Genomic DNA, 22,350 nt, shown 5'->3' with positions numbered 1-22,350 from the left:
CACCAGGTACTCATTTGAAGCTGAGTCGACCTAGGGGAAACCCAAGATCGGTTCAGATAATTATCATTACCACCGGTTCTTATCGCAGCGCGCTAATCGCTTACAATACCGTTTCCTGCTGCAAGCTACAACAACAACCGCCATTCGCCACTAAGTGGCGGTGACGTCACCACGACGCTTGTGCCAGGCCATGTGCACCTTGAGGCCACGTGAAGTGTCGAACGCCCGCTGGCAGGAGGTCACGGGGCAGACCCAGGTGCCACGGGTCGACTGACTGAGATGACCGAGATGATTGGCTGATGCAGCACCTGTGCCCCCTACTGTGCCAACTTGCTGTGCTTTAGCCACCCGGCGCTCCGCCCGTTGTTGTGAGCGTCGCTCCTCCGCCCTCCGTTGTTGTTGGAGGGCGACTGCCTCCAATTGCCCAGTAGCGTCCTTCACGAGCCTCCTCCACAGAGGCCGATCTTGACACCGCTGGTACCAGTCATCGGCAAGTCCACTCAGCTCCACGTCCTCCTGTACCACATCACTCCATCTCTTCTCTAGCCCGTGCCGCGCCCGTTTAGCCCCCTCGATCCGGCCGAACAAAAGCTGTTTAGGCATGCGGTGGCTGGGCATGCAAGCTACACACACACCCGCCATATGTGGATGTAAGGTGTAATGTGGCTGTGTACTCAGCATCTACTGCTAAATGTCGATCGGCACGTCCCGTGCGGTAGGGTTTAAGTGTAGGTACGGCCACATCTCCCATGACGTTTGATGGACGTGGATGAGTAGACCAAACACCCCCTCGATCTCCCCTCTAGTAGGGGGGCCCTATCCACCAGCACTTGCGTGAGCAATCGTTTGCTGGGCCGCATAAATAATTACCCTTTGTTTACTTAGCGAATGCTTTTTTTACACGTGACTTTCACAGCAGATACGCAAGAAAAAATAATAATACATTGCTAACACACGGTGCGTGTGTCAATGTTCTTTTTTCAATGCAAACACACGCACAGTCAGTATACACACACTTTGGGTGAAGCCGGTGACCTGGAGATTGATTCCTGGCCATGGCTTCCGTCAGCGCCGAGCAACATCTGCCATGAATCCTGGGCACCCCTCCCCCCCCTTCAACAACCTGCACCGGACACGCCCGGTGAAGTATGGTCAATGAGCCCCCATGACCAGCATGGTGTTGGGGGGGGGGGGGGGCTACATCCAGCAGTGAGTTAGCAAAGGGCTGTGATGTAAGAATATGTTTTACCCTTTCTGGAAATAAAACAGGTGAAATTTTGACTTAAAACTTTCGTGACTGCAGGAATTCATATTCTTGGTTCTTTCGGTAAAGTCACGTAGATAAAAAAATAGAAGTAACAAAAATAAAAATTACGACGTTTCGATCACAACACCATGCTGGTCATGTTTCGATCACAACACAAGCGATCGTCATGATGACGATGGCTTGTGTTGTGATCGAAACTTCGTAATCTGTATTTTGATTAAATATTTTTATTTTTGTATATTTTTTCTATCTCCGTGACTTTACCGAAAGAACCAAAAATATAATAAAACAGTTGTGTTAAGATGTTAAAGCACCAAACAGAAACCTTTTGCAAGGAATCAGTCTGCATTAACCACATGTACTTGTGGTGAAGATGCAATTGTCTTTGAAACTGATTGGTCCACACTCGAGACAGCTGTTTTATTGGCAGAGAGGGTAAAACCTATTCTTATATTTTTCGATTTAAAGCTTTCGTGACTGCAGGGATTCATCTTCTTGGTTATTTCGGTAAAGTCACGTAGAAGGGAAATAATAAAATAATAAAAATAAAACATAATAAAATACAATTCTCACGACGTTTCGGCCACAACGCAAGCAGCCGTCCTCAGGTGAAGAACAGGTCTGTCTTTCCGACAGACCTGTTCTTATATTTTTATACTGGCAAGGGAGGTCTCATGATGTGGCAAAGCGCTGTAACCGATTTCTCTTTATTATTCTTCTTCTTATTCTTCTGTATCGAATGCAATAATCCGGAGGTAATAACCGCATATTACGAAAGGCTTATTGCGAAAAATGTTATTGCACGTGAGTGACGTGAGTCGGACATTCGGGATGAATCTCATATTTGCTTTGCGAGCAGAAGAATTCGTTGGCAAGGCCCTCGTGGGGGATTGGGCTGTCAGGAGCCCGGTCTTCATCTTTGCCCTTTAATTGGCGTTCATCAGAGCGATTGTTTTCACCCCCCCCCCCCTTCATTCAGTCAGCGTCGACGTCAGGCCGTCTGCCAGCCACAAGCCCGACAACAATTGCGAAAAACGCCTCTGCGTGCTGGACGCAGCAGAAGCAGCGGCGGCAGCAGCACATTTAGAGGCGGTTTCATTTGCATCGGTTGAATATTTTGTCTCCGTGTTCACTGATGTTGGGGGAGACCGGTTGGGTTTTTGTTGTGGGTGGGCTGGAGGTTTGTTTAATTATTAAATTATACCCCCCCCCCCCACCATTAAAAGGTAAAGCCGCATCCCTGCAATTGCTTGCTCACTCCACTGCTGGTGGGAAAGGCTTCCACTAGAGGAAACTCTAGAAAGCCTTCTCTTGCGGGTAATTTGGCCTACTCTTCCACACTGGCCAGACGTATTGGAATAGGTTGGAGTAGCCACACTTTAACTCACTGAATGTGGCCTAATAATTGACTAAACGTGCTGTAGCCGTTGATACTCCCGTGTGAACAGAGCTGGGGGGAGAGTATTTGAGAAACATGTGCCATTGTTTGAACTGCAGTATTTTCCAAATAATAAACAATATTTATTTACAGCCCCTTTGTCAATCCACTGCTGAATGAAAGCCTCCTCGTGTCAGTGAAAGGGATTGCTCAGTTTAACACGCAGGCTGCATCTGTCGCGATGCTGGTCAGTGTTCTTTTTTTGTATGGCCGATGCTGTGTCGGGGCAACAATCAGACGTTTCAACATGAGGTTGGCTAGCCACTGATTTGCGTCGCCCTAAGCATTGTGGAGTACTGGCACAGGGCCTCCTTCTTAACTTGTGTTCGGGGCGGTACGTCACGATGCGTTCCATTGTCTCTTCTGGGTAACCACATTTGCAGGCAGGAGGATCCTTGATTTTCCATCTGGGCACGAGGAGTCCGCGTCCCCTATGGCCTGCACGGATCCGCTTGAGTGCAGTCCAGAGCGGGAAGGCGAACGGAGCCCAGGGCTGGTTCAGACATCGTTCACCAGGGCGGGAATCAACACGCAGGTTGCTGGGTTTACACAGTCCAGTGCGCTAACCACGGGGATAAAGCTCCACTACATTTTCATGTAATGAGCAATACATATACACCAGTGGTATCATCATTCTAGATTTGAAGCTTTCGTGACTGCAAGGATTCATATTCTTAGGTTTTTTAGGTAAAGTCACGTAGGTAAAACATCAAAATTAATGAAAATAAAATAAAATAAAAAATAAAAATCACAACGTTTCGGAGGCAACACAAGTCTCCGTCATCAGGTGGGACCGTCACAGCCGGATTAGCTGCATCAAGGTTAATGATGCAGCTAATCCGGCTGTGACGGTCCCACCTGATGACGGAGACTTGTGTTGCCTCCGAAACGTCGTGATCTTTATTTTTTATTTTATTTTCATTAATTTTGATGTTTTACCTACGTGACTTTACCGGAAAAAACCTAAGAATATGGTATCATCATGCATTGATTGGTTCATTGATTGATAACAATTCCTTATACTCTTAGGTTTTTCGGTAAAGTCACGTAGGTAAAAAATAAATAATAAATAATCTAATTGCAACAAATAATAGAAATAAAATAATAAACAATTCCTAAGCTCACAGTACATGCATCGAATGTCGCATGTTAAGAATCAATGTTTTTTTATTCGTATATGTTGTATGTAATGGGTTTACGCCACCCCTTCAGGCACTATAGAGGCGCTATCATTCACCTTGAAATAAAAAAAAGTATTCCAGAATCAAATAATAACTGAATCGTTCGACTCCCAGTGCCCACATTGCGTTCAAACCACCGCCACAGATTTATCGTTACATTTTCTATTGATTGCCATGCCCCCCCACCCTGTCATCAAAGATAAACATTTGACAATAGCCTCCGAGAACAATTTGGTGCCTTATTGAAGGGAGTTGTCCACCGAGCGCGGTAATGCGATGGCCTTTAGTGCACCCTGACCCCATGATCTGTCATTTGACCTCTGACACTGAGGGAAGCATCACTGTCCTGGGAGGACAAAAAAAACACGAACAACACGGACACACCATCAAGCTGACGTTTTCATTTCTGTCATTTCATTTGTGGCGGCTAATGGCGCGCTGTACAAGGAGCTGTCACATGGAGTGATATCTCACGCAATCGCGGCTGAAGTAGAAATCAAGGGCCCACAGATAAAGTGGCGAAGGTAACGTTTTCGAGGGGGGGGGGGGAGGGGGTCTGTGGGTGATTTATATCTGACCTGGGGTCAGAATTTTTTTTATATTATAAAGAAATCTAGAAAAAAAAGCACTGGGATTAAGGGGGGGGGGGGGGAGCTAACGTCACCGGCACGCTGCGCGTGCTGAAGCGAAGAGCGTGCAGAGAGGCGTTTCACACCGACACCACCCTCCAGCCAGCCAAGCGCCACCGTATTGTCACCCGCATTACCGCTCCGCTGCTTGCGTGGTGACTCTTTTAATTATAATTAAAATTAGTGAAGGCCCTTTCCGCCAGCAGTGCTCGTGAGCAAGACACTGCAGGGTGCACCTTTACCTTTTTTCACCTTTCAACAACTTTTATTTGCGCACTTAAATCCGTAAAATGCGCCTGAACTTCTAAAACCCCAAACAGACTCTCCCTGATGTCAATGTATGCGCCACGTGTTTGTGCCACACGTGGCACAACGGGAGTCTCGTACACACAGGATGCTGCTGGGCTGTCACGGTCACTCCACTCGGTCGACGGTGTTCGATTTGATCTCCCGGAGGGAGGGGGGTGGGGGTGACACAGTGGTTAAATTCCTTACGATCTTACCCCCCCCCCCCCCCCCCCCCAGTTAATCGATCGGCATCTCGTGTTTGGTGGGGTAAATTGTGGGCACTTCCCACCTCTTCCGAGTCGTCTTGCCAACGTGGAAGAGTTGGGGTGAAATACTCTGCACTGGAGTCTCTGCCGCCTGTGGTGGTGCGAGCAAAAGCAATTGCAGGACTGCACCTTGACCTCATACGTATGAGTACATGCCGTACACGATATGTACGTACGGCAATTCTACTTATATACATGCAACAACTTACATAGAGATGCTCAAATAATTTTTCCGAGTCTATATTTGGCAATATGACTTCCCAAATTGGCATTCACAGAATTTTTAGTTGGGAAAAAAACTACGGCGCATGCCTAGCCTGCGTGTCCAGCCAACACTCGCATTGCGGCAATTTCTGGGTCACGGTGAGAGCCGATTTTCCCAAGCACTCCCCATTGTCTGCCTTAGTGCCAGGTTAAGCCCATTGAGCCGTTAGTTTTCTTTTCAGAAGCTTATCAAGTGGAAATTAATAGCAGCAGCCAAATAATTTAAATGATGTGGCTCAGTCCCATGAGCCACATAGTTGGAATGACGAACGCACACATGCACGCAGGTTCACATGAACAATAACGCACGTTCACATGAACAATAACAGACTCGTGAGTGCCCGGACTTAAGGTTGCTCTGGGAAAAAACAGATGATTTAATTCAGGAGTCACTGCCAGGAAGGTCAAAGATGGAGGGTGATCATTTTCGTGAAAAACCACCCATCAAAATTTTCCATCAAACAAAATCAGCACCCACATCGGACACCCAGTTTCTACTCATCATCGCTCGGTCATTATTCTTGGACGCAACACAGAGTACAATGTATGCCCAAGTACAATATCATCACCATCGTTATGAGCAACCATGATCTATAAACTGTTGGATGAAGCCCTCTCCAAGCCGGCACAGGGAAAATAAGCGCAGTAGTGTGGAATACTCACGACTGCCTTTGGATTGCCACTGGAGCTTAATGGGATCAGACCTTTAGGGGATATGACCTTTAGAGGGTTTCGAGGGGTATCATCACGGAATAAATGGTTCTTCAGTAATGACCCTTTTAAATATTAACAATCTCTTTTATAGTTCCCAGTTCTCCCTTGCTACAATTTTTTTTTATCTCCATGGGATTGCTTCTGGTTGCAAATTGCTGAAGTTCTATTGTTAAGATTTCCTGAGATTGGGCGGCGCTGAGCTCAACCAGCTAAAATTGCAGAACAAGAACACGGTTGCGTGTTGCTTTACTGCAGGCAGGCGGGCCGTAGCCCGAAACCCTCCCGCGGTGATCTAAATCACGGCCGCGTGATAGCAGACCATGACGAGGCCCCCGATTCATCACGCCAACTTGCTGGCTGACTTAATCGTCTCATTATTGTTTCATAAAACGTGAAAAATCGCCTGCGAGGCTTTTGGAAAATTGCTCTAAAAGGCTACGGCCACGGTTGCGTCGTTCGTCGTTCGGGGGCCGAGCGTCGATGCGAAATTGACGAGTGCGCGAGAGCGCTCGCGCGCGCCTACGAAATAAAAATAAACCGCACGGCGAGAGGTCTCGTTCCCACCGTGAATAACGGAACGTCGAGCAAGCAAGGTCAGCCGCTCCGTCTGAAGAATTCGAGGAACGCATCGCTTATTGAGCGTGGGTGAAGTTCTCATCTCCAGGGCAGCAGCAGCAGCCACGCAATCTCGACGTAACTTCACGGAATAATAATTATCATTTACGTCCGTAACAAGCGGTAAAAATTTTTTTTTAATATTCTTAGGTTTTTTCGGTAAAGTCACGTAGGTAAAAAAATTAAAAATTAATAAAAATAAATTAAAATAAAATAAAAATCACGACGTTTCGGAGGCAGCACAAGCTTCCGTCTTCAGTTTTTTTACCTACGTGACTTTACCGAAAAAACCTAAGAATATGAATCCTTGCAGTCACGAAAGCTTCAAATATAGAATTTTTTTTTATGTTTTTGCCGTCGAAACGCTGCGCCGCACCACGTGTTGTTGCACGTGGGTAAAGACGCGTCGCGTTCACTGTGGCCATAATGGGATGTTGTCGTCTCACCACAGCTGCCTGCAATGCAGCGGTGGGGGGAAAGGGGGTGACATTTTTAATAGTCGATGTCAAGGCACACAGAGGGGGGAGGGGGGCGGGGGGGTTACCTCTGACCTCTCCAGGGGTGTTAGAGAGCGGGGGGTCAAGGTGGCTCCCGCACGAATCAAATTGATTAATATATTCAATTAAAGGACGCTGGTAGCAATCGGCTCGGTTGAGCCCAACTTACTTTGGTAATGAGGGCGCATTAATCAGGCGCTCATTCTGACCCACAAAAGCAGACAACGTACAAAGAAAGTGAGCTGCGACAAGGCATATCTCTTGCACAGATTGTCCCCCCCCCTACCCCTCACTCCTGAATGTCAACTCTCCGTGTTCACCATTCCACACGTGTGCTTGGTCACCCTTAGCCCCAAACGAAGGCTGGGTAACACGGAAGGACGTGGGCAGGAGAGCTGCAGTTCGACGGTTGCTTTACCTAATTCCTCTCTGTGTGCTTCAGCCTCCAATGGCAAAACTCGCCGTCGGAGTGGTGGTGCAGTGGTTAGGTCACTGCGGTATAACACTGGCGGCCTGCGTTCAATTCCCCATCATTCCTGGGTCCTTCCTTCACCAGCACGCGCTGACCAGCGTGGTGAAGTATGGTCAAATAACCCCAATGAACGAAGAGGTGTGGGGAGCTTCTCACCCAGAAGTGGACTGACAGAGTGCTGTAAAAAAAGGGGTTACTCTTTAAGCTCAGATTTATACACATTAAGGGCTGTGAATTATTATACACGTCAGACATGTTGTGCGCGCTGTCTGATTTATACTTGAAATACGTTTTGGCAGGCTTTGTAAACTGAGCCACGGTAAGGCCACAGGAGAGCTCCCCTTTCTCGGTAAATCACCACTTCGCCACGGAATGGATTTCTCTTCCAGAAACGATGATTACCTGCAGCTGCAGCATCACCTGCACACGCGGTGGCCGCTTGCGTGCACGGCCCGCTGCAAGGCGCGCGTTACGAAACGTTCATCTCGTCCCCACGGGGAAATGAACGTAGCACGTCACCCTTTTTGTGAGCCATTTCCACTTTAAAGCTGTTGTTGTGTAACACTACACCGTGCAGCGGCGAGACCACTGGGAGCACCTAGGCTCGCCGCAATATTATTATTATTTTACGACTTTGTTCTCGTGTTTCACGGCTGTGTTGTGTGTGCTCTGTGGGTTTGTGGTACTCCCCCAGTACGAATATTGATCACTTACAATGGTATCAACCACAGTTCGCTCGAGAAGAGCCTTCTCATCGTTGCGACTTCACAACCCATAATTATTGGAATGCACTCGCTATCAGATGAGCAGTGATTCAACAATATAACTACCATGTCGTCACTTACTCTGGGGAAAAAAGTTGTATTTGCAAAGCACTAACTTAATGGGTAATGGCTAATTGATGAAAACGTGAATTATGGTACTTTTGTTATTTGTCAAACATTTAGTGAGAAAACAAGAATTTGGTGAAAGGTAATAATGAGCGGGGACATGATAGACATCGTATGTCGCGGAAATGCTAGTTGGCATCAGATATAAAAACAAACCCCAACATTTAGTTCAATTTGGCCTCGCTTTGAGATCGAAGCAATGAATTCAATTCTCCACCACGTAACAGCTGCATCAATTGTATCGATTGAGACGGAAATAAAATCCAGGTTTTTTTTTCATAAACAAAAAAACGAACACGTGCTTTCTCGCACATGGCACCGTCGATGGGAAGATTTCAGCGCTGCCCTCGTGTGAGCTCGGAGACGCGTCGTCCGCTTATAACGCGCGGGGTTTTGCTTCAGGAAGCCACTGTGTTTACTTTGTTGTTCTTCCCCCGATTTAACAAGGTTGGATACGTACGGTGCGAAAAAAGTTCAACATACTGTACATATACATACGCTGTCAAGAGGTGACCGGGTGGGTCACTGGTGGAGCCGAGATGCTACAATAGTCTCGGTGTGGTGTTACACAACGGAGAGAGGGTGAGCTGGGTTCCAATCCCGGCAGCTGCCAGGGATTAAACACGTGGTCCTCAAGAGCACAGTAGTGAGTTGATGGTCTCAGCCAAGTCAGCAATCACTGCACAAAACATCACTTATGTCATGGAGGGTCGCAAGTCCCTTTCTCAAGTTGAGACCGGAGTAAGGAAAAATAAAGAAATCTAAACGCAGCTCACGCGAAAAGAGCGACACTGTAGAGCAGTGGAATGAAAAGTGGTGGAAATTTGAAATAAAACTGCGAGTGTTTAATTACTGTGGAAACAATTCAAGTGTTTAACGCGTATGCTTTCACAAGCAATATCATCCATAATACAGGTTTTTTTTTAGGTTAGATCGCGTAAATATGACTGTGTAGTTGCACACGCCGACACAGCCAATTAGTAAGGGTTGTTATGTAAACAGAACATGCATCATTTTATGACAACTACTGGCGAAACGTCGTACTCATATTGAAAATGTTGTGGGTTTACTCTCCAACACACGGGTGTGCTGTACTAGTAACGATCTGGCACGTTCTGTTTACGTGACATACTGTACATACATACGGTCACAGTTCCAATGATCACTGTTTCATTGCTTTTATGGCTTTATTTTGGTGATTTTTGAAAAGTTTTTCGGTTTGGCCATGTTTGTTTGTTGTAGTACAGAGTTAGACTGATGGCCTTAATCTAAGTTGTCTTGTGGTTGTTGTTGTTTGACTTGCATCCCACTGGGATTTTTGCACACAGTGTTGGTGTACGGTGCTTTTTCTGCAATATTTTGCTGTCTTTTCTTGAATTTTCTGTTTGCAATTAGTCACGTTAAGATGTTTTCTTGTTCATGTTTTTGTTTGTTTTGTTTGTTGCGGTTGCACCCGATTCAAGAGCCGAATGGCTCACAGGGCTATACCTAATAAATGAAACTTGAAAACTTGAACGTGACAAACCTTACTAATTGGCTGTGTCGGCGGGTGCAACGACACATTCATATTAACGCGATCTAACCCCCGCCCTAAAAATATCCCTCTTATGGATCCAAGTGTTGCATCTATAATGGGCCGTGCCTCGTCATGAGTGCCAAAAGTCTCCAATCCAGAGATCAACAACCCGAGGAATCTCCGCAGTGACGGCTCACCGCTCTGACCTCTGACCTGCCCGGCCAACCCCCAGGTACAATTTGAAGTTTCCGCTCGCACGTGGTGGCTGCATTCACACAAGACGACGAGGCGACCGGCACAATCACGGTAGACACGGTGGCGATGACGCGATATGAGTTTCAAACACCTACACTATCATTGCGATATCGGTTTCTCTTGACTCTGTAATTGCATTTCACATTATTATTATTGTGTTTTGTTCTTTGCTCTACGTCCACGACAAATATTAATGACTTAAACATGCTTCGGCTGCAGAACGCAAGCTCGTTATAGGTGTTCCAACCATTGCGGCTTTATAACCTATAACGCGTATTAGGCACTCCGCTGTGAGTTTCGCAATAAATAATTGAAACGAATGGGGACAATTAGGACGTCACGTGATCGCTGAGACGTGGGTGTGCACCGAGCATCATGCCATGGCTAATGGACATTTATTTACGACTTTAAATAGTTGACTTCTTTCTTTCGTAAACATTTGACCGGCAAAGTTACACGTTTACGGGGAGATTTAAAAAAAAAAACTAGCAACGACGATGAAGACATCGAACGATATTTAAAACAGAAAAGAAAACGTACGATACGATTATCGTATCATCTTATATCGTATCATCTTATATCGTAGCAGCCCGCGATGGGCATGAACCGTAATCACAAAGACAAAGATCCCCCTCCCCGTATGGCCTTAGCAGACTGTTGGGCCAAGTGCTGTTCGTGAGCAGCATCTATGAAAGCCGGCACGGCACACGAGGGGGTGGGTGGCCAACACCACGCCCGGCCGCCTTTGTCTCCCCAGTGGCAACATTTGCTACACACCGCACCAGCCACTCATTGGAGGCCGAGTTGACCTAGGGGAGGCCCAAGACCGGTTCAGATAACCGTCACCGGGTGTTGTCCGTGATCGGGAATCGAACTCGGGTTCCGCGGGTTTCATAGCGCGGTGCGCTAACCACTGCACTGCAGCTCCTCACAAATCACAAAGACGAAGAAGACGCACACCACGCAGCGGTGCACATTCCCTACGCAACAAACACGCCACCTCTCTTAAAAGGTCCCGCCGAGGTTGCCCGCGTCTTTAAACAAACGTCCCGATCTAATGCGGGCGCGTGTTTGTGGTTTTTGGGGGGACATTGTTGGGGGGAAGTGCTCATTAAGCCGGGTACAGATTGTTTACAGCAAGACGACTTGTTTTCTTGCAGCGGCGCGTGTAATTACACACACACACAGGATGTGTTGCGCTCTCCAAACGGCAACGTTTAAACTCAAGGCTCCCGCTTCTGTCCAGCAGGGGCCAGGCAGACAGGATGGCGTTTATTGGGCTCACACTCTCGGTGGGTACGTTTGCCTGTCCAGCCGTCCGCAGTTCAACGCGGAAGGGACCGCATGGGCTGTGTCAATCCCCATCAACCATCATCATCATCGTGAAACACAGCACTGCCGAGCAAACTAAACGCTGCTCTAAGGATGCCCACTGCAATGAGTTCAAGTCTCGGGCTAATGGCCCTTAGGAGTAAAGAGATGCAGTGCGAGGATAATCTGTTGGACATTTCATCATATTTTGGCTTCAGACGAGCAAAATGCTGAAAGTTTCTGCAATTCGTTTATTTATTTATGAACGTATATAACTTGGTTTATTTGACTTGAGTTTAATTCCAGGCCAAGGCTTACATCAACAGAGTGATATCCAAACTGGTCCTGGGCACTGCATTGACCAGCGTCAGAATATTTTGAAGCATCTCCTGGTGTTTGGGACTATCACCATATTAAAGGCGTAAAGCGTTTTTTAAAATTTCCAATTCCATCTCCGTCGTTTGAAATTCCCGAGTATTCATTTCTGATTTTTAGATCCTCCTTGTAGGATGATGGCCTCACAAACCCCGTTCACAGCAATTGTAGGAAGCTCATCCACTGCCCATTCAACTAAAAATCCCAAACGCTTAAATCCAATGTTTTTTTTTTTACATATGAGAGTGAACAAAAATCTGAGAAAGAATCATATGGTTCTCATCTTGGGATGCAACTGGAATTTAAATTCTTAGCTGGGTTGTCAATTCCTTTGCACGTCCCATCTGTGCAAGTGCGGCTGATAGAGTGGAGAGCCCTGGTGTTCCCATTGGAATGGTTTCCATGGGTACAATCCATTCATTTCAGGAGTGTCCCTAGGCAGTCCGCATGTGTTGCCCTGCTCTATGGGCGTGAGAACACGGCATTTTATTAAAAATGTAAATCAGAAACCATATCTTGCATTTTTTTTATATTTCCGCAATATTGTCAATCCAAACACCGAACATTATTATTATTATTATTTTAAAACCTTCAAAATAACGTTATATGACATCTTCAGTGTAGGTGGAATTCAACCGAGACTAAAACACATTTTGTAATTAAATATTTACAATTGTCATTGTGTCTGCTTGAATTAAGCTATTTTGCAATGTGTGGTTCTGTCTTAAATAAGTTTGCCAGTGGTTTGTTGTTTTCAGACATTCTCAATCCACCGGTAGATGAAGGCCTCTCCATGCGATATTCATCATGATTATTAAGTTTGTTTGCCATACTTCACCACGCTGGTCCGTGCAGGTTGTAGACGGCGTGATATCAGAGAGCAGGACCGGTTCCGATATCACACGCCGCTGATGTAAACTGTGGACGGAGAATCGAAATCGGTTCGCTGGGCTCATAGCAGAGCCCACACTACATTATTTATATAAAATGTTTACAAGGTAAGGCCCACTGAGCTGTATATCTCTTTTTCACAATCGACCTCGCTATCACAAATGATAGCTCAACGAAGTGGCTTATCGTGTGGAAATATATAGCAGCCAAATAACTCCAAACGCACGTTGATTCTAAATGCGGAGGTGGGGGAAACCGGAGGACGCGGACTAAAATCCACGCAACCACGGCGGAGAGAGAGACACGCAAACCCCAAATGTACAGCAGGCGTCACGACCTCCTGTATACCAAGCGAGGCAGTTAACATCTCGCCGCTGCATACGAAGCAACTCGTGAGAGTGGTATGCTCATTGCACGCAGACTCCTTTGACAACGGCAGAGAAGAAGCCAGTGGGGGGGGGGAGGGGGGGGGCCTTCGCTCATTTCAATGTCCACCAAGATTCCGAATTAAAGCCAGGTGAAGGCGAGAGCCTTCTGATCGGCGAGTGTTTTAAAGAGCCTGCCGTGAAAGCCGCATTACAATTTGCATTAAATGTAACCTTTTTTTAAATCTCCAAGAGTGAATAATGGCAGCAGAGGGCTTAGATGAGAGAGAGAGAGAAAAAAAATGCCTGGCTGGTTAAGCAGGGAAATCCTCTGGAGAGGTGAGTGAAAGGAATGCATTGATCACGACTTATCAGGAGAAGCCCTGTCAATACATGATCAATGCATTTCTGTTAGCCAGGCCCCCAAGGCACCGAGCCAAGAAGAGTTTAATGTGCAGTTGTAATCTGTGGCTAAGACGAATTTGCTTTGCCACGAAGATTGGAAGTGGTAGCAGATGCAGCTCGATGCGTATATCTGCGGTAGGAATGCTGTAATATTGTTACGATATCAGGTTGCATATCTGATTCGCTGGGGACCGAGGTATAGGCGAACCTGTGATATCAGATACGTGAATATCTATGGTAAATGATGCCTACACATTAAACGTGGTAAAACGCATTACCGTCTGGAACGCTGTTCCTTCTGATAATAGGGAGCTATGCTCTTTTAAATCATCGAGATTGAAAACTCATTTCTTTCGAAGTACGTTTTGTGTTTAGTTTGTTGTCCTTCCCCCGCACCGCCGATAACCACGGTTGGCTATGTGCGGTGCGAAAGAAGTCCAACATACATACATACTCTAGAGAAAAAGATATGTAAGTGAGATTTATAAAGGCCAACGTATATTAACTTTGGTTGTGAAAGTTACGCACAGTTTTGTGAAACTACATTGGCAGTGGTGTTCGAGCAAAAAGAACACAAATGTATACACATTCGTTGGTCATGCCGTCCCCTTAAGCGGAAAACATATTTAATCGGTGACCTTTCTGGTAATAGTCCTTCTTCGTCGTGAGATATCCTCTGCCCTCTTTCTCGCAGCTGTGCCATGGACAACGGGCATTGCCACAAAGATCGCCTGCCGTGTAAATCCTCTTCATAAGGGCAGCGTTGTTGCCGTTCGAAGTAAAGTAGCAGCAGCAGCAGCCTGTGCATTCCTCTCCTGTCATTCCTTCACTGAGTGACCTATGAGATACGACCTTTGACCTTTGTAAAAATTGAGGCTCCAGAGGGCTGGCATTAACAAACTTAATTATTTATGTCGGGCAGATTCGCCGGGCAGGCTAACTCGCTGAAGCCAAGGTTCGCCGTTGGAAGCCTTTTTAAATCCTTTATATTAAGTTCGCTTGCTTGCTTGCGTGCTTGCGTGCTTGCTTACGACCGTTCAAATCTTTCGGTCGTTTTTAACCCACTTCCCGTGATCCAATCGAGCTGACATTTTCCACACAGACTCGTTGTGCGTGACAATTAATTTTCGTGAATTTTTTTTCAAAATTTTACACTGTTTAGGGGAAAGTAAATTATTATTTATTTACCAATTGCTTAATGCTGGCAGACAATCATCTGACCCATAGGTGGCAGCCATCTCAAGGCAGAGGACGAGCGGACTCTAGCCGCCACGCAAATAAAGGATTTAGAGTGAAAAACTTTGTTTTTACGGGCTAATTTTTTTCTTTTACTTTTTTTCCAAAAGCGGCCATCAAATGACATCTACTCGCTCGCACCGCTCCGGCATCGCTCCGGCGGCGCCGGGCGCGGCGACTCGGACGTCAAAGAGCACAACTGGTCGGCTGAGAGAGACGGACGCGGGGATTCTCCGCGGGGATCTCCGCATTCGTCCATCTGCACCGGCGACTCTCCCGCACGCACCGCGGACCGCCCCGAGCAAATCCCGTGCGGTAAACTGTGAACTTCTTTCGCGCCGTACGTAGCCAACCGTGCTCTTCAGAGGTGCTCATCTCTCTGCTAGGGGTCTCTAGAGGGCCACTCTCGGTCACATTTCGGCCTCCTATAAGCTATTTAAAAATATATTTTTATTTGACCAGATAAAGGCCCTCTTGAGCCATATAGCATTTTTTTTTTGCAGAAAGCGAGCTGGCTATCACAAATGACAGATCGACGAAGTGGCTTATCGTCGCAGCAGCAAAATACTCTAAACGCGTGATGTTGATTCGACATGTGGAGGGAAAAACCGGAGGACCCGGAGAAAAATCCACGCGACCACGGAGGGAGAGAGAGACACGCAAACTCCAAATATCCAGCAGGCGTCAGGGTCGGGATCGAACCCACTACCCACTACCTCCTGCGCACCAGGCGAGGTAGTTAACATTTCGGCCACTCTGGCGCCCCTTGTAGTAAGATCCCGTGTCTCTCCACGTGTCCCGACTGGCTCAGGGTCGTCCTCTTGTGACGCAGCTGTCCTCGGTAATCTGCGACTCCTGCCGAGACATTAAATGCCCCATGCAACGTTTGAAAAACGACGCAATGCTCCCCCCCACCCCGATCCACAAACACTAAAGGACACATCACTCGTGGATACACCACGCTCCTCCTGACGCGGTTGTCTGGGCTTGACCGCCTGAATGTGAAATTGTCGTCGTCGCTCTGCATCCGCATCGGCCAGGCGAAGGAAGAAGATTAATTGTCGCGCTGTTTGTCAGCTGCGTATTAACACACCGCGCAAGATGACGCATTTACACGGAGGTTCGTCCCTCTTCTGCCATTGTCAGATATTCTTATTCCCCATGATACGTCCCGATTTTGTACCTCAGAGGTGACTATTTTTTGTTTTATATATATATGTTTCTATTTTAAACCCTATCCACAGCACGCGATTACGCAGGACCAAGCTCAGCACTCAAATCAATTCACCTTTGACCTGGGAGCTAAGCGAGCGTGTTCGCGTCTGGGCCACCCACCGTGTACGCGTGTGGCTGCACGAGCCACTTGGCAATCCACTGCTGGATGAGGGCCGCGCTGGTCAGCGCCGGTCGGGGGAATCTAGGAGCATAGACACTGGAGCATAGTGCAGTACAACAATGGCGTTTGCTGCAGCACTGCCCTCTGCTAGCAAGGCAGCCCAACAGTCCGTCCAAACATCAGCCTCAAAATTAAAAGGTGACGGGCGAGGCAATTGTTGGGATGCAGGATATCTCTTACATTTTATCTCACTGTTGACACTGAGGTGTATTCGGCGAGTACAGTTGTAATACCATCATGGCCACCTGTGCCACTGTAGAATCGCGCAGGATTGATATGCCTCAGGGTGCTTGTTGGCAGGTAGAGTGTTGCCACCTGTCCAGGTTTGGGCGGCAGGAATTTATTTGCGTCGAGATCGGGTGGAATTGCGTTGAACTTGATTACAGTTTACGTACTGCACAGTTTTGAGAGACCTTGTCTGACCGTGATATGCGTCCCGGTTTGGTTGATGGTGGGGGGAAAGGTGTCAAATGTGAATTTAGAATTTGATTTGAAGACGGCCGGGCTAATGCGGCGCTTTATTTTATCCTTCCGGGATTTCTCATCAATGGAGACAAAACTGCGCGGATATTTCACATTCATTTTCCGCTGTTAGAATGTGTTGGCTTTGTGTTTTAACGGTGTTCTTGTAGCGCAGTGTTCGTCACTAATTTTCAGAGGGGGGGGGGGCACTGTCGCCGATAAGACATCATCAGTGTAAGGGGCTCTTCACAGAATTTAGAGACTTTATATAACCAAACGAATATTATCAGTGGACTCACAGGCTTCCGACGCACACACTTCAGCCCATGAGGACCTTTTTTTGCGAAGAGCCAGAGGCAGCTCGTTTAGGAGAGTCAAAATAGGAAATGCTTCCAAATGTGATCTAATAATATAAATACATATTGCTTTTTAAATTGAAATATTTACTCTTGATCAGTGTTCTTCACTAAGTTTCAGAGAGGGGGCCATTTTCGCCGATAAGACATCATCAGTGTGAGGAGGACCGCCGCACATTTGAAACCGTTGGTGGTTTGACAGCAGCATGATGAGGATGATGATGATGAGGGGTGGTTTCACTCTTTGTGTACTTTCGGGGGCCGCACTAAAGGCCACCAGGGACCGCACAGTGGCCCGCGGGGCCTTGCAATGAAGGACGCTGATGTCGCACATCCACGAGTGCTGTGTGGACTGGTGGGATTTCGTTGGCACATCATCAGCCACGGAGACGGACGCCTCGAAAACACGTGGGTGCGTGCACGCGCGCGTGCAGTCTTCTCTGCAAGCGACGTCATTCATTCAGTGCGGCCGCGATCCATGTGGCGGAAAATAGGACGGCACCAGCTGAAGAAGGATTGGGCACAGCAGAGAGGGCTTGGCAGCCCAGACGACAGCAGCAGTTGGTAGAAATCTGTTTCCACTGCAATGGGCACGAGCGGAATGTTGTAAATATAAATTCATGTGAAAGCTGTAGTGGAGCTGTGTCAACGTGTCTGGTGGGAGGTTGCTTCGACTCAAGCCGCACGACTGTACACCAATTAAAACATTGTTTGTTTCTGCTTTTAATGGCTCATACACGAGAGAGGGGGTACCGTTTGGGTAAATGATGATGGGTTGTTTACCCCTGGTCTCCCGCGACGCGTTCGCCCACTAATGAGAACATCGTAAATTGGCAGCCCAGGCATCAGGCGCCCTTCAAGCTGAGGGCATCGTTTGGACTGTGGGGAGGAGAGCCTCTGCCATGTTGGAACCTCCTTGGAGCTGTAGAATCCACACACACAAAAAACACCCCCAAAACACTTTGCAAAGTACCGCAAATGCACTCCTTAAGGAATTTTGAAACGTGGCATTTATACACAGATATTTACACTTACATCAGAGTAAGGTATACTGCCAATCGCATGCAAACATGGGCAATCACACATTATGTATTTAAACCAATCTAGTGCGTCATAAAATTGGTTTACAGTAAATCGTCGTTTCATTGATATTTGGACGGTTTACAATGTACACGTGTCCACGGACCTTTGTTAAAGATTGCCTCTATGGCTCTTACGTACATATATAAAAGTGTTATAGGGCAAGGCTCCTTCACAACGGTGTTGTGTGTGTGTGCGTCTCGATGAGCAACGCCACTCTTTGTTAACGGTGAGCGCGGCTAAACAAGTGTGGTGCCGTATTTCCGAACGCTCCTTCAAAGAGACGATACATTCCGGCTGTTGTGCGAATATCCTGAATCCGCAAAGGCTATGACACTGGATCATGCCGTATCATGAGTATTCCTCCCCCCCCCCTTCCTCAAAATGTTGTGGCTATGATTATTATTACCACCATCGTCTTCGCGACATGTTTCATCCATGAAAACTATATTTCGATCGAGGCAATGTCCGAAAGAAACATTTTCAAAATCATGCACTTTTGTAAGATATTAAAACGTTGGGTACGACCCGAGGCTTGGACAAAGTTTCTCCCTTGGCAACGGTGATGGGATGGGGAGGGGGGATGGAAAGGAATCAGCGGGCCCAGCCAACATAATTTTATTATGATGTAGCGTTGCCCCCCACATGTTTCTCTCTCTCTCTCAACAGAGAACTGAACAGGAACCAGAGGCGGATCGAGAATCTTCCCAAGGCAGGAGGGGGGGGAGCAGAAAAATGGGAAGCTTCGTAGAGGCCCCCATAAGTTAATGAATGAAACATTCTACGAATTTTATCAGTGATCCCATCCGCTCCATCTCCGTCCTCTTCTTCCCCACCCCCTCCCACCGTGGACCCGCTCGTGACAGCGGCGTTTGAGCTGTTCGCATGCGGCTCAGCGTCAATGCTGGGACGCGCACGGGATCTGCGGTGTTCAAAGAAACGCGCACCTTGCACGCCGCACCTACAAACAAACAAATGAGCCATAACACAGAGTGGAAAACGTTTCAATGTTAACCGGCACGCCAATGTGCGTACGTTGAACTTCTTTCGCGCCGTACGTAGCCAACCGTGCTAATCGGAGGTGCGGGATAATGACCTGTATGTATGTATGTACGTCCAACTTAAATTTCGATTTAAAGCTTTCGTGACTGCAGGGATTCATCACATTCAGACTCTGTCTACTCGATAGACCTGCTCTCCACCTGATGACGGCTGCTTGCGTTGTGGCCGAAACGTCGTGAGAATTATTTTAATATGTTTTACTTTTTATAACTTTATTGTTTCCATTCTACGTGAATTTACCGAAAGAACCAAGAAGATACGTCCAACTTCTTTCGCACCGTACGTAGCCAACCGTGCTAATCGGAGGTGCGGGAGAGGGGATTCAGGACAGCGACGCTGAAACACGCACACAAAAACTGCACCGAAACACACGCGAATGTGTGTGTGTGTGATTGGTGAATGTGAAAATTCGGACCGTGGAAGTAGCCGAGGTGACGTCTGCAGAAGATCAGAGAGGCCTGAGAGTTTTCCGCGCTCGTACAAACCGCGCTATGAACTTCGCCGGATCGTGGCCAAAAAAAACCGGAGCGAAAGTCGCCGCATTTTCGCGCCGGTCGCCCAACAACAAAAAAAACACAAAAAAGATCGAACGCCGAGCAAACGATGAACAGATGTTGACCACGAACGCCGGGCACGACCCATCAATGAGGACTGACAACCAAGCAAGAGCTTAGGGCCCCCCCAAGTATCTCAAGGGGGGGCCCCCCGGGTTCAGGACGTTTGTACGTATGCACGCACGTGTGTGCTGAACTTCTATCGCACCGTACGTAGCCAACCGTGCTAATCGGAGGCGCGCGGGAAGGACATAAAAACTAACCACGAAAAACAGGTTCTGAAAATAAATACATAAAAACTCATGACAAAACCTATGGATGCATCAAATGCCACCTCGAATTTAAAACCGCATGAACATAACAAGCAAACTCACGTGACCCCCCCCCCCTCCTCCCAATTCATCTCATCTTTCTATCTTGTCTGCATTGAAACATAAGAATGTTTAGCTTCATATAGCGTCGTCGTCGGACATGCAAATTGCATCTCTCTCACAATTGCTGAGAAACCGCACAGACCAATCCAGGGCACGCAGCCAGGCTAGCAGTTGTTGCTCCAAACGATCAGCATCGATGACGATCAGAACATCTCTCCTGTCGCGTCTCACCACATCTCTACTTTAGTCGACATCAGGGTTATCATCTTCTTGGTTCTTTCGGTAAAGTCACGTAGAAGGGAAGTAATAAAATAATAAAACAAATATACGCTCCAAGCTTGGTGGTGTTTCATTCTTCACCTGAGGATGGCTGCTTGCGTTGTGGCCGAAACGTCGTGAGAATTATTTTATTATGTTTTATTTTTTATTATTTTATTACTTCCCTTCTACGTGACTTTACCGAAAGAACAAAGAAGATGAATCCCTGCAGTCACGAAAGCTTTAAATCAAAAAATCAGGGTGATCGGCAATCTAAATAACAAGAAAAGCAGCGGGTTTTTTTGTTCGACTTCGGTACAAAATTCAATATTTCAAGAGCCACAATGCACGTGAATGCGTAACACGCCTGCGTTACGTCACGTCACGAAGCAGTCGTTAAAGAGCCGCAGGTTTCAGACCCCTGCTCTACATCTTTATAATCCCACGTCTCGATTTAAAGCTTTCGTGACTGCAGGGATTCATCTTCTTGGTTCTTTCGGTAAAGTCACGTAGAATGGAAATAATAAAATAAAAAATAAAAATCATAATAAAATAATTCTCACGACGTTTCGGCCACAACGCAAGCAGCCGTCCTCAGGTAGAGAACAGGTCTGTCGAGAAGACAGAGGTCATTCAGAGGTCATTCAGACTCTGTCTTCTCGACAGACCTGCTCTCCACCAGAGGACGGCTGCTTGCGTTGTGGTCGAAACGTCGTGAGAATTATTTCATTATGTTTTATTTTTATTATTTTATCATTTCCATTCTACGTGACTTTACCGAAAGAACCAAGAAGATGAATCCCGCATCTCTTCTGTCGTCTCACCAGCGCTTCGTAGATTGAAAGGGACCTTCTATGAGAATGTCTGCTCAGAGCCCCCCTGAGCTGACAATCAATAACAGGAGGGGCTTCAACGCTCATTGGATTCCTGCACGAGGAGGAATCCGAAGCGCTGTGAAGCTCGTTTTCACAGATGTCCAGTAATGGGCGGGTCGGCATGCTCTCGACTGCAACCGCAGACAATCTGGATCCCATGGAAGAGAAGTGGACATTGAAATCCAGGCTTATTGTGACAAGCATCACGCACTGACCGTGCGAGCTGCTTTTACACTTGCGCTATATAAACGCACAAACCTTTATGAATCAATAGTCAAGCCCCATTTAGGCTCTTACGCGAGCCAAGAAACGCATATTCCGTTTTACAAATTGCACATTAATACCAGACAGTGTCTGTAAAAGAACGGCTCATAGTAACTCCGTCAAATATTATGATTATTATTACTACAAGTTACTTCATCCAAGAATGTGCTTGGACTAATCAGAGCAGTTTACGAGAGCGTGGGGGATCAATACACTGTGGTTAGACTCAACATTCAGGTTGCCGCGGCCGATCTCACAAATCTTAATTACTGTGATGGTTTTATTAACATTTTTCTCTTTTGCCTAAAGCCACGTGACCATCCGGCCATTGCGTTGTGTGAGAATTTGTCTTTGACTTAAACGCTGAGCCGGAACGAAAAGAATTGGCGAGGTGAACACTTTGTACGCGTGCAGGGTGGCGGAGGGTCTTGACGACACAGACATTTGGCTAAATTATACTGGTAGGAACCTCCTGGTTCCACCAGCCCACAGGGGATTATTGTGTCCGTCCGTCCTTCGTGCATCCAAAAATGGGAGGGATGGGGCTGGGTGGAGAGGGGAGGGTGGGGAAGGGCTGGGTGGGGAGGGGCTGGGTGGGTGGGGAGGGTGGGGAGGGGCTGGGTGGGGAGGGTGGGGAGGGGCTGGGTGGGGCGGGTGGGGCTGGATGGGGGTTGGTTGGGGTGGGGCTGCGTGGGGAGGGGCTGGTCACCCCGTGGTGCCCTTATAAAACTCAACGTTTAACCTACTCACGCCGGCTTGTGCCCGCCCTCACAGTCGGGCATATTTGCGGAATA

The 22,350-nt window shown here is 47.2% G+C and overlaps 1 protein-coding gene across 1 annotated transcript in view; it reads right to left on the bottom strand.

The window, feature by feature from the left end:
- Positions 1–18,076: 18,076 nt before the first annotated feature.
- Positions 18,077–22,350, bottom strand: part of LOC133341286 (uncharacterized) — a 55,047-nt gene continuing 50,773 nt past the window's right edge. The window contains exon 6 of the transcript XR_009755029.1: positions 18,077–19,130. The gene's annotated coding sequence lies outside the window, so the exon portion shown is untranslated. The remainder of the gene's footprint in view (positions 19,131–22,350) is intronic.

The sequence above is a fragment of the Lethenteron reissneri genome, chromosome 11 (genome assembly GCF_015708825.2).
Source record: "Lethenteron reissneri isolate LAM-NWPU_2019-01 chromosome 11, ASM1570882v1, whole genome shotgun sequence".
In the NCBI taxonomy this organism is placed as follows: Eukaryota; Metazoa; Chordata; class Hyperoartia; order Petromyzontiformes; family Petromyzontidae; genus Lethenteron; species Lethenteron reissneri.
Note: the sequence above shows the minus strand (reverse complement) of the source record. Positions and strands in the feature narration are given on the sequence as shown.